The sequence below is a fragment of the Panthera leo genome, chromosome D1, assembly GCF_018350215.1.
Source record: "Panthera leo isolate Ple1 chromosome D1, P.leo_Ple1_pat1.1, whole genome shotgun sequence".
Taxonomy (NCBI): domain Eukaryota; kingdom Metazoa; phylum Chordata; class Mammalia; order Carnivora; family Felidae; genus Panthera; species Panthera leo.
This window is the reverse complement of record NC_056688.1, coordinates 25,247,789-25,257,914: the sequence shown is the minus strand read 5'-3', so window position 1 is coordinate 25,257,914 and position 10,126 is coordinate 25,247,789. Positions and strand designations below refer to the sequence as shown.

At 41.0% G+C, this 10,126-nt stretch overlaps 1 non-coding gene across 1 annotated transcript; it reads left to right on the top strand.

Annotated features, from left to right (window-relative positions):
• The first annotated feature begins 239 nt into the window (after nucleotides 1-239).
• On the top strand, nucleotides 240-346 carry LOC122201477. The gene has a single exon (XR_006194189.1). It is a non-coding gene; the product is annotated as a U6 spliceosomal RNA (small nuclear RNA).
• Nucleotides 347-10,126: the final 9,780 nt, after the last annotated feature.

Here is a 10,126-nt window from a genome sequence, read left to right as displayed (position 1 = left end):
CTCCCTCGCTCTCTTTCTCCCTCTCTCTCTGCCCCTCCCCCCACTTGTACACACACTCTCTCTCTCTCTCAAAATAAATAAGCTTAAAAAAGATATGCCAAGAATAAGTACTCTGCTTATGCTTCTAAATGTCCAGAAAATTAATATAAAGAAGTTTTACAATTGTGGCCCTAATGTATGTGATATTGTGCTTCTGAGAGAGTTCTGAAAAGTCTTTTTGAATACAACAATCTATGAATGTGATTGTTTCAACAGCACATATACTAAAATTGGAATGATACAGAGAAGAAGAGCATGGCTTCTGAACAAGGATGACATGAAAATTCGTGAAGGTGCCATATTTTTTTTTTTTAATAGGTGATGGGGAATAAGGAGGGCATTTGGGTGTTAAAAAAAAATGAGTGTTGTTGATGACACTATAGCCACATCATATTCAAAGAAGAAATGCTAGAAGTCTGATTTCTAGATATAGGGTGAGGAGGGATACAAACGAAATGTAGGGCTGTGGCAACTCGATTGTTATAATCTTTCTAACAGCAGAAATAACTCTTGCAACAGTTCTGGTCCTGCAGATGATAAGAAAGGTTAAGTGGGGGGGTGGAGGTGGGGGAGGTTGCTGTGGCTTTCACTTTAGTTGATCAGAAAGGATGAAAGGTGAGACTAGATATATAAGATTTTAAGAATTAAGAATCAGATGTATTCTAGAACAGTTACGTTGGTAAATATGATATATTAGCAGTATAGTAGCTAAAAGAAAAAGGTGTCAAGATAAAGGACATTTAAGAAAAGGAAGAAAACTTCTACTGCAGTAGGAAAATCAGGAAAAGAGGAAACGATGATGGCTGTTGAAAGGTTTATTTCTTTTGACACTATTTCATCTTAGCATAGCCTAAAACATGATATGTTAACATTCATTAATAGAAACTGACTGAAAAGGAAAGATGCCAATAGAGCTGTAAAGCAGAAAGGAAAGAATGGATGAGTGTAAGTAATGCTATGTAAAAATGAATTTTTAGGGGCTCAGTCAGTTAAGCATCTGATTCTTGATTTCGGCTCAGGTCGTGATCTCATGGTTTGTGAGTTCGAACCCTGCATTGGGCTCTGTGCTGATGGCGCAGAGCCTGCTTACGTCTCCCTCTCTCTCTACCCCTCCCCTGCTTTCTCTCTATCTCTCTCTTGAAATAAATAAAAATAAACTTAAAAATGGATTTTTAGAGGTTCCTATGGGCACATCACCTCCAGCATTAGCTTTCAACAAAAACAACAGTAGCAAAAGGCCCTAGTGATTTAAAAATGAGGTTATTGATACAAATGTGTGCTGGAAATAAAGGCACAATTAACATTCAAAGATTTATTATTAGGTTAAGAGCATTTTGAATCAACCATATTTTATGTACATATAAGGTAATGTCTTAGAGGAAATGTAATCTCTTATTTCCTGCATGAGGGGCATGCTCCTTGGAGACACTGGTTTTTGTGACATCTTCATGTCCTAACCATGTAGAGAGGCATGAGAAAAAAAATGAACAAAAATATAGATAAATATGGCATAGTTTTAACCTCAACTAGGTAGAAAGAATGACACAAGTTTCTTCCAAACCACACTTTCAGATTATGAAGATGAGTGGAAAAGGAGAGAATGTTAACTTTGGCAAATAAATATGTTTAGAGTCTCCCAACCTTCTTGGATTCTCTTACTTTCAAAGTAATGATTAAGAGGAACTTAGGAAACCTCAATATGTTGTAGAGAAGGCTTTCAGAATAGGACTCATGAGACTTAAGTTGTTGTAGCTGTTGTTGTTCTTTATTCTGGACAAGATAGCAGTGACGTTGGACAAAGTAATTGGCCCCTGGGTCTAAGCTTCTTCACTTCTCAAAAAAGAAGTTGTGCAAGATGACAGCTGAGATACTTTCTGATATACAATTTTTAAACCTGTGTAGTGATAATATGACCCATTTATTCAAATGGAAAGATGCAAGGGTAGGACTGATGAGAGCAAAGGAACTGTCCAGGGTGCTTAGAAACACTGGGGTCTATTCATTCTCTGGAGTGATGACCAGAAGACACAATACGATTCCATCTGTTATCCATTCAAAATTTCTACTATGTTAATTACATAGTAAGCTATTCTGTCAGTGTCAAGTGGATACAGTTCAACATGAGATCAATTTCCTTTTGCCTAAGAGGGGAATTGTATATTTAGAATCATCTCTTTCTGCTTCCAGCTAGGCCAGTCATTTCATTCAGTTATTGTTCAGAGAAAGATATCATAGTAATTTTCATCGCATACCTGTGATATTAATTTTCCAGGAGGTATATCAGGGGATATGAGGATTCATACATTGTTAAGAGGTAGGAGGGGGCGAGACTTTGAAAAATGTACTTTTGATCATGGCACAAAAATAAAGATAAGGAAAGAGAAAGAGATGTAAGACTGATAATAGGAGCTAATTATAATTAAGCAAGCCTGAGTTGCTTGACCAGGACACATGGGAAGGGGTTGTAGTAAGTATTTGTGGGTTATATTAACTTATTACAGCATAACCTGGTACTCTGGCACTAGTTGCTACAGCTTCTTCTTTTTTAAAAAAAAATTTTTTTAAAAATGTTTATTTGTGTGAGAAACAGACAGACAGACAGACAGGCAGAGCATGAGCGGGGGAGGGGCAGAGAGAGAGGGAGACACAGAATCCAAAGCAGGCTCCAGGCTCCAAGCTGTCAGCACAGAGCCCGACGCGGGGCTCGAACTCACGAACCGCGAGATCATGACCTGAGCCAAAGTCAGATGCTTAACTGACTGAGCCAGCCAGGTGCCCCTCCACATCCTCTTCTTGATAACCTACTTTGTGTAGAGAGTGCAATGGGAATGTGAAGCTGGCGAATCTTAGTGAGATGTAGGCCTACTGAGTGGAAAGTGGGGAGCTGGGAACCCCTTGAAGCTAAAACACTTGTACCAAGTCAATATCTTGAAATTTTACTCTTGTGCCTATTGCTTCTTCCTGGACCTTCCTTAATCTCATGCCACTCTGACCTTTGCTTCCTTTCTTCTTCTATGCTGAATTTGAAGCCAGAGTTTCAGTCTCTTGGACTCTGGGGCACTGTATTGTTGTGAGGACAAATGTCATCTTTTTCTGTCAACCCTCCCACCAAACCTAGGCCTGAGATTTCTTTTCACTTTTGAGTACAAGATGGCAACCAGAAATTCAGCCTGGTAATTATCATAGCACAAAAAAGACTTTCACTTCTCTGCATTTTATCCCTGTAACAGACACACCATTTCTATGCAGCTTACACACAGGATTTTATAGGGTTCTGGGCTTAGAGGGGTATATGAGAAATAGAAATTGATATTGTGTTAAACTCAAAGTTGCTCCTTCTTTTCAATGACCAAGGCTTTATATCTTAGCCTGTATTCTCTCCCTAACCCTTTCTTCCCTGAGATGTGTGTTCTCCCAAGATACTCATCACATTCTCATGCACGTGAACTTTGGGTAGGCATGACCATACCCGATATACCAATTCCCCAGATACATGCTCAGAAATACACGAATCCCAGTCGTTGGTAAAATTTAAGTTTTGTTTCAAGGTGTCTCCCTCTTAAGTTAGAAGTGTTCCCTTCCAGGAAAGAGGGAAAAGTATGTAGGCAGCAGCTTCTCAGGTTGCTATATTTGCTAGCATGAATATCCAGGCTGAGGGCTATAGACTGGGATGTGAAGTTGTAGGTTTGGTGTGACCAGTAGAGAATTTAGGCAAATGTGATGCTCCAAATGACATGGCAGCATCATTGAGGTCACACTGTGGTGGCACAGAAGATCGTCAAGGCAGAGTCTGGTAAGAATTAGATAGTGTCAGTGTTCCTGCTTAACACAGAAGGAATTTAGCCTCATCAGAGGATTTGGAGAATGCCTGAGATAACCAAGAGAGAAGCCCAGCCACATGAACTTATCCAGTGGGAAGAATTAATAGGAACTAACCCTAAAGACACCTGAGGGCCAAGACTCTTTTCTGGGTACACTGGAGATCAGGTTACAGGTTACAGGTTACTGGGGAGAGGATGACACAGAAACCGCAGAGATGACTGGCAGAAAAATCTGTGATTCCATTTGCTTAGGCAGATAACAAATGAGAGAGAACATTTTGGAAGATGTTTTGCTTTTCTTTCTTTAGTCTATCTCAAGTTTGGGGTTTTCATACCATAGTCACAGGAGGCTGTGTGGTAGGTGGTCAAAATTGTGAATTCGGATTTTTCTTGAAAAGACAGCCTCAGGATTATTCAACATCCTGCCTATGATTTTGGTTTTCCTCCTATTTTCATGTGTCCTGGGTAGTTTCTTCATATCTGAATGATTTCTTATATATTTATCTGGTATTTCTAGGGATTTTGTACCTGGGAGCTTTTTATAGTCTCTGCTATATTGGTAGAAGCAGACTTCCAAGGCATGATTGGACATTTAGTAAGTACTCTCAGGTAAAGGAACAAGCTGCAACAGTGGATAATGAGTATATCTGATAGTAAAGCTTTCCACAAAATGGGCCAATAGAAATGTCAAAATAAGTGGCAGGGAAAATAGTGGCAGGATGGGTGACAGAAAGTAAGGCGGAATCTGTAGGGTAGTTGGGGGAAGCATCGCTGTGGAGGGTTCAAAGAGAATGAGCAGGAAAGGAGTTCTGAGATGGGGAATGGTATTTAGATACATCACTTATAGGAAGCTAGTTTCTATAGGTGTTGAGAGAAGAACCCAGCTTACAGGTTTTGGGCAATGTGTGGGAGGAGAACAAGAAATGTGACTGAGAAAGGAAGGCGAGAGATAAAATGATAGTTTAGGTGGGAAGTTTGAAGAGAGTTTTTCTTTAAGTTAAGGGAGGTCATCATCAATTTGAAGTTTCATTCACACCTCCACTAAGTGTTTTCTAGAGTTTCAAAATAAACCAAGCATTGCTTATTAACCGTCTCCTCTGATTAATATTGGGCTTTAAAGTATACTTCACAATTTGGGGCATTACCTGTTAAAAATGATACATTAGTTCATAGGTAAGAAAATAGGGATCATGGTCTAAAACCTTTAAAGCCTTATACCACTTAAAATGGTATTCTTGTCTTCAATTCTCCTTTGCATACCTTACAGATGATTATAATAACATCAGAGACTCTGGTCAATGGAGCTACATAAATGTGAACAATTACACTTTCACGTTAAAATGCATCCAACATTGAAAATGGCAAAGCCCTAATGAAGTATCTAAGAGCAAGAGGGTTTGGAGAGGACCTTATGGTCTTTCTCTAGAATCTTTCAAAGACCATGGACTACGTACTCAAGGAGATATCATAACTTTCATACCTTGATTTTGCCCAGGAATATTTAGTTCTACTCACTGAACTCATGAAATCCAGCTGTGCTTCTCAAAGAACCAGCTGAAGGAAGTGGGCAGAAGTGGTGACGGAGACGCAGAAATAAAAGACAAGAAATGGTGAGAAAGCCAGTGTGGAACAGGAGGGGGGATCACAACTTCACACTGTTCGTAGCATTTGTTTCCTTGTGCATTCTCAGATAGGGTGACTTATTAAGTAAGGCCCTTTGTGATCTCACCACCAACTTCTTCACTAAAAATAGGATTAGGCTGGTTTGAACTTGCTGTAAATCTCATACAAATCAGCATCGGATGCCTGTACTGTCCTTTGACTGTGTGAGGTTCTGGACTCCCTGGCAGTGCCCATTCCCATGAAGCTCTTTTGGCTACAGGGCTGGCGTGCCCATTGACACCCACTTCTCATCAGCCTGGCAGAGCCCAGTGAGTCACGGAGACAAACAAGGCAAGGACCACAAGCATTCCCCAGCATTCCACATGGTCGCCAAATGTTGTGAGACATAAAGCTGCTGGTGGTAGTCTGCTGTTGGCTGGGATGAGATTAATTAGGGAACAGGATAAACATGGACACTGCTTTCCGATAAGTGGAGGGCAGCCAATTGAGGCCAGGCCTTCAGCCTGCCTCACAGAATTCACTCACCCTGAGGGCTCATGGAAACACACGCACTCACACGTACTTAGGAAAACTTTTCTCCAACCCCAAATAGAGCCAGGGGAGAATACAGAAGGCAGAAATTCTCAAACTCTATTATACCCGTCTAAATAAATGGATTTTAAAAATAACCTGTACTTAAAAGTTGGATAACAGTAAGCCGAATTCACCAGTTCATTTCTGCTGCTGATGTTGACTGAAGAAAATATTTGAATATATTTCCATATGAAAAAATAGAGGCAGAGAATGTATGGCTTGTTTCAAGATAATCCAAAGTGGTACTGTTTTATTGGGGCCATGGATATTTTTGAGAGGCTGATGAAAACTACAGACAGTTTCTGTAGAAAAAAATGCATGCATGTGCGCGTGCACACACACACACACACACACACACACACCTTTGCAGTTTCTCTGTAGCTCATTTGTGGACCCATATATAGGTTCAGGTTAGAAATCCCGGCATAGTGTGTCATAGAAAATATCATATGGGTTAGTAAAATCTGAAAATTTAGTGAAAGCTCTCTATGTACCTGGAATTTTATTAGGTACTTGATGGATATTATTTCTAATTTTCTAACAATCCTGCAAAGTAGGTAGCATTGTCTCTCTCTAATATTAATTTTTTTTAAGTTTTTAAATTTATTTTAAAAGAGAGAGAGAGAGAGCTGGGAAAGGGCAGAGGAAGAAAGAGAGGAGAATCCCAAGCAGGCTCCTCACTGTCAGGACAGAACCAAATGCAGGGCTTGAACTCATGAGTCATGAGACCACAACCTGGGCCAAAACCGAGAATTGGATGCTTAACCAACTGAGCCACCCTGGCACCCCACCTCTCTTTAATAGATGAGAAAATTGATGGTAAGAAAGATAAACTAACTTCACAGGGAAATACTATTTCCTAGTGGTTAGGAGGCTAGACTCTGGGGTCACATTACTTGGGTTCAAATCCTGTTTTTTCCCACTTAGCAGTTAGAAAATTCTGGGCAAGTTGCTTATCCTTTTGTGTCCATTTCATCAGCCATTGCTGGGGATAATGATGGAATGTACTTTATAAACTCTTATGAAAATTAAACGATACAAGACAAGCCAAGTGCTTAGGACATTGACTGGCACATGGTGAGCACTAAATAAATATTTGTTGTAATGGCTCTTATGGTTAAAGATCACAAAGCTGGTAAGTAGAGGAACCAAAAGTCAAACCAAGTTTTGTCTGGCTGGAGCCACCATAATTTCTGCTATACCGTGCAAGTTTCCAAACCTTGTCTTATCTTTGCTCTTTGGTAAATCATGTAATGTTTCCAAATTTTAGTTTTGTGGCCATAAGATATAGACAATGGCAGTAATAATAAAACATTTCCCTAATTTGTTGGGAGGATCCTATAAAAAAACCCCAATAAATACAGTTTGGTAAACTGTCACTTGCTGTGCCAATATCCATTATTATTATTAGTGATGAATGAATCAATCTGACTCAAAGCAAGGCTTTATATTTTAGCTCCCACATTTATCATCGTGGAATTAAAATTTTATCACATTGCACTCACATCCAAATCTATCTGGATGATGCAAGTCATTGGAGGACAGTCACACAACTGAAACAAGAATTCCACAATCTTGACTTGATACAAGGTAGTGTTTAACCACCCCACTGGATTTTCAATAGCATTTTCCTAAGGTAGAGAAAAAAAGCATTTTTAGTAAGACAAATGTTTGAGAATCACATTTATGTTTATCTAAAAACTGAGAGAATGGAGTAGTAGCCAACAAGTTCGTTATGTTGGCACAGAAATGTATTTTTTAAACATCAAGTTCATTGTCCTCGGCTGGAATGCATGATTTTGGTTACTTTTCAAAAGGTCAGTTTATTTCTGGGAGTAATATTTCTGCAATGCTAAGAATCAGAAGTCAAAAGGGGAAAGAGGACATGGCCTGTGGAATAGATCATATCCCATCCTGGGATCCCTTAGGGAAGCTTAGATACGAGAGCTTAGCTCTCCTAAAGTGGAGACTTCCACTCTGGAATGGAATTACGATGTTGCAAGAGATCCACGTAATCAAATTTCATTCCATTTTGTTCACAAGGTCTAATTCCCTAGACATCAGTTCAGATCTCCTCTCTGCCAATTCATGTCCATCAACTCCTTTAAGAAGAAACTCACAGTTTACATCAGTTTACATCAATTGACCAGGCAGGCATAGATTGAGTGGCTCATATGAACTAGATGTGTGCATGACCCCAAGGCAAAAGGCGTGGTTTCTGTTCCGAAGCTGTTCAGCCTAATGGAGAAGATGGTTCTGCCGAAGACCCATGTCAGGACCCGCAGTGTTGTTGGTGCCCAATAAATGTCTGTTGAAAGAATGAGTTCATGCTAATAAAACTGTAAAGTGTTATCGAAAACCTGTTGCTGGGAAATTCGCTCTTTTTGTGGGAGGTGGCAGTCAGGGAAGCATTCCCAAGGGAAGTGACATTTGCACAGTCTGGGTGGCGGCGCTGGAATTAGCTGGATGGGAAGCGAGTGGGAGTTATTTCACAAGCTCACAGAGGTGTGCAAGCGCAGGGTGGGCTGAGTGGGCTCAAGCAGAGCTGCTTTATTGAGGTTTTCATGTGTGAGTGAGGAAGGGAATGACGGCCAGCAAGATACACAGGGGACAAACTGTCACTGCTTTAATATTCTAAATAAGAGGAAGTCTCAGTTTATTCTGTACTAAGGGGTCCCAGAGAGTTTCATATACTCATCTCTTTCTTTCTGTCTTCCCAGAACTTTGCACTCACCAGAAATTACTGACCTAATGCCCACACGAGCAGAGTTTTGTACTGAGTCTAAGAGTCAGACATTAAAGCCAACCCCCAACCCACCCCAAGGGTTGAGCTCACACCCCCTACTTCACCACCTATAGCTCTTTCACTGCTGTGCTGCCTTCTTCCATCGGTGCCTAAGCTCTGGGAAGCCGAGTGGCCGAAGGGAAGGCTGGTGGTGTTACAGAGCTGGGGCTGGGCCAGGGGCAGGGTATAGTATCCTGCCAAAACTCACCTCAACTGTGGAGGGGTGGCTGCTTGCACTGACTTCCTAAAGAAATGCCAGTTTGGGTACCCTGCAGCCAGGATACTTGAACCCGGAATGGATGAAAAAAGGAAACTGAGACACAGAGCTACCCTATCAGGACAACAGGAGGTTTGCTTAGGATGTAGGGAGAGAATTTCCTGAGCTGGTTTCAGATACTGATGATGCTTTTGAAGAATTGCTTGTGACCTCCTATGGGGATGTGCCAAGATCAAGAAAGGGGTTCATTGTATGCTGGATGGTTAGGACCTTTTTTACAAAAATGTTTATTTATTTGTCTTCAAGAGAAAGGGGGGGGGGAGGGGCAGAGAGAGAAGGAGACAGAGGGTCTGAGATGAGCTCTCTGCTGATAGCAGGTCAAACTCCAGAACTGCGAGATTACGAACTGAGATGAAATCAGACGCTTAACGGACTGAGCCACCTCTGCGCCCCTGGATGGTTAGAATGTCTTATATGGGTGGCCATGTCATGGCACCCTGTGCTTACGTATGAAGTTTATAATTATTTTCTAATGTCTGTATTTCCAACTATGGTGTAAATTCCACAACAGTGGGACTAGTGGGTCCTGCTCCTTTGATGCTGTAATCTCAGCGCTTAGCTTAGTAGGTGCTCTGCAAATACTACTGATGGAATCTTTGGATATGTGTGTGTGTGTGCGTGCGTGTGTGTGTACTTTCTGGCCCTGTAGGGCATGTAATTAGGAGTTGCGTTGAGACAGAAAGGGTGGGCAAAATCTCGACTAAAACTGGAATCCACTGGAGTGCTTTCCCTGGAAGAAGGAATACGAAGACTCTTCTCGCCTGAAGGGAACTGCTCCTTTTGAAGTTGTACCTGAGGGAACCGAAAAGAACTTTTGGCACTGTTCTGCCAGAGAACACGATCCTCCCCTGAGCTTCCTTTCTCCCACAGGCCAGTACTGAGCTTTTGGTGTAGCAGACACTCAGGAAATGCCTGTTGAATTGACTTTTTAATGTGCCATAGCAGAACACAAAAGGCAGGACATTTCAGATTTTTCTGAAATGAAGGAAACAATTTGGATAAAGGTCA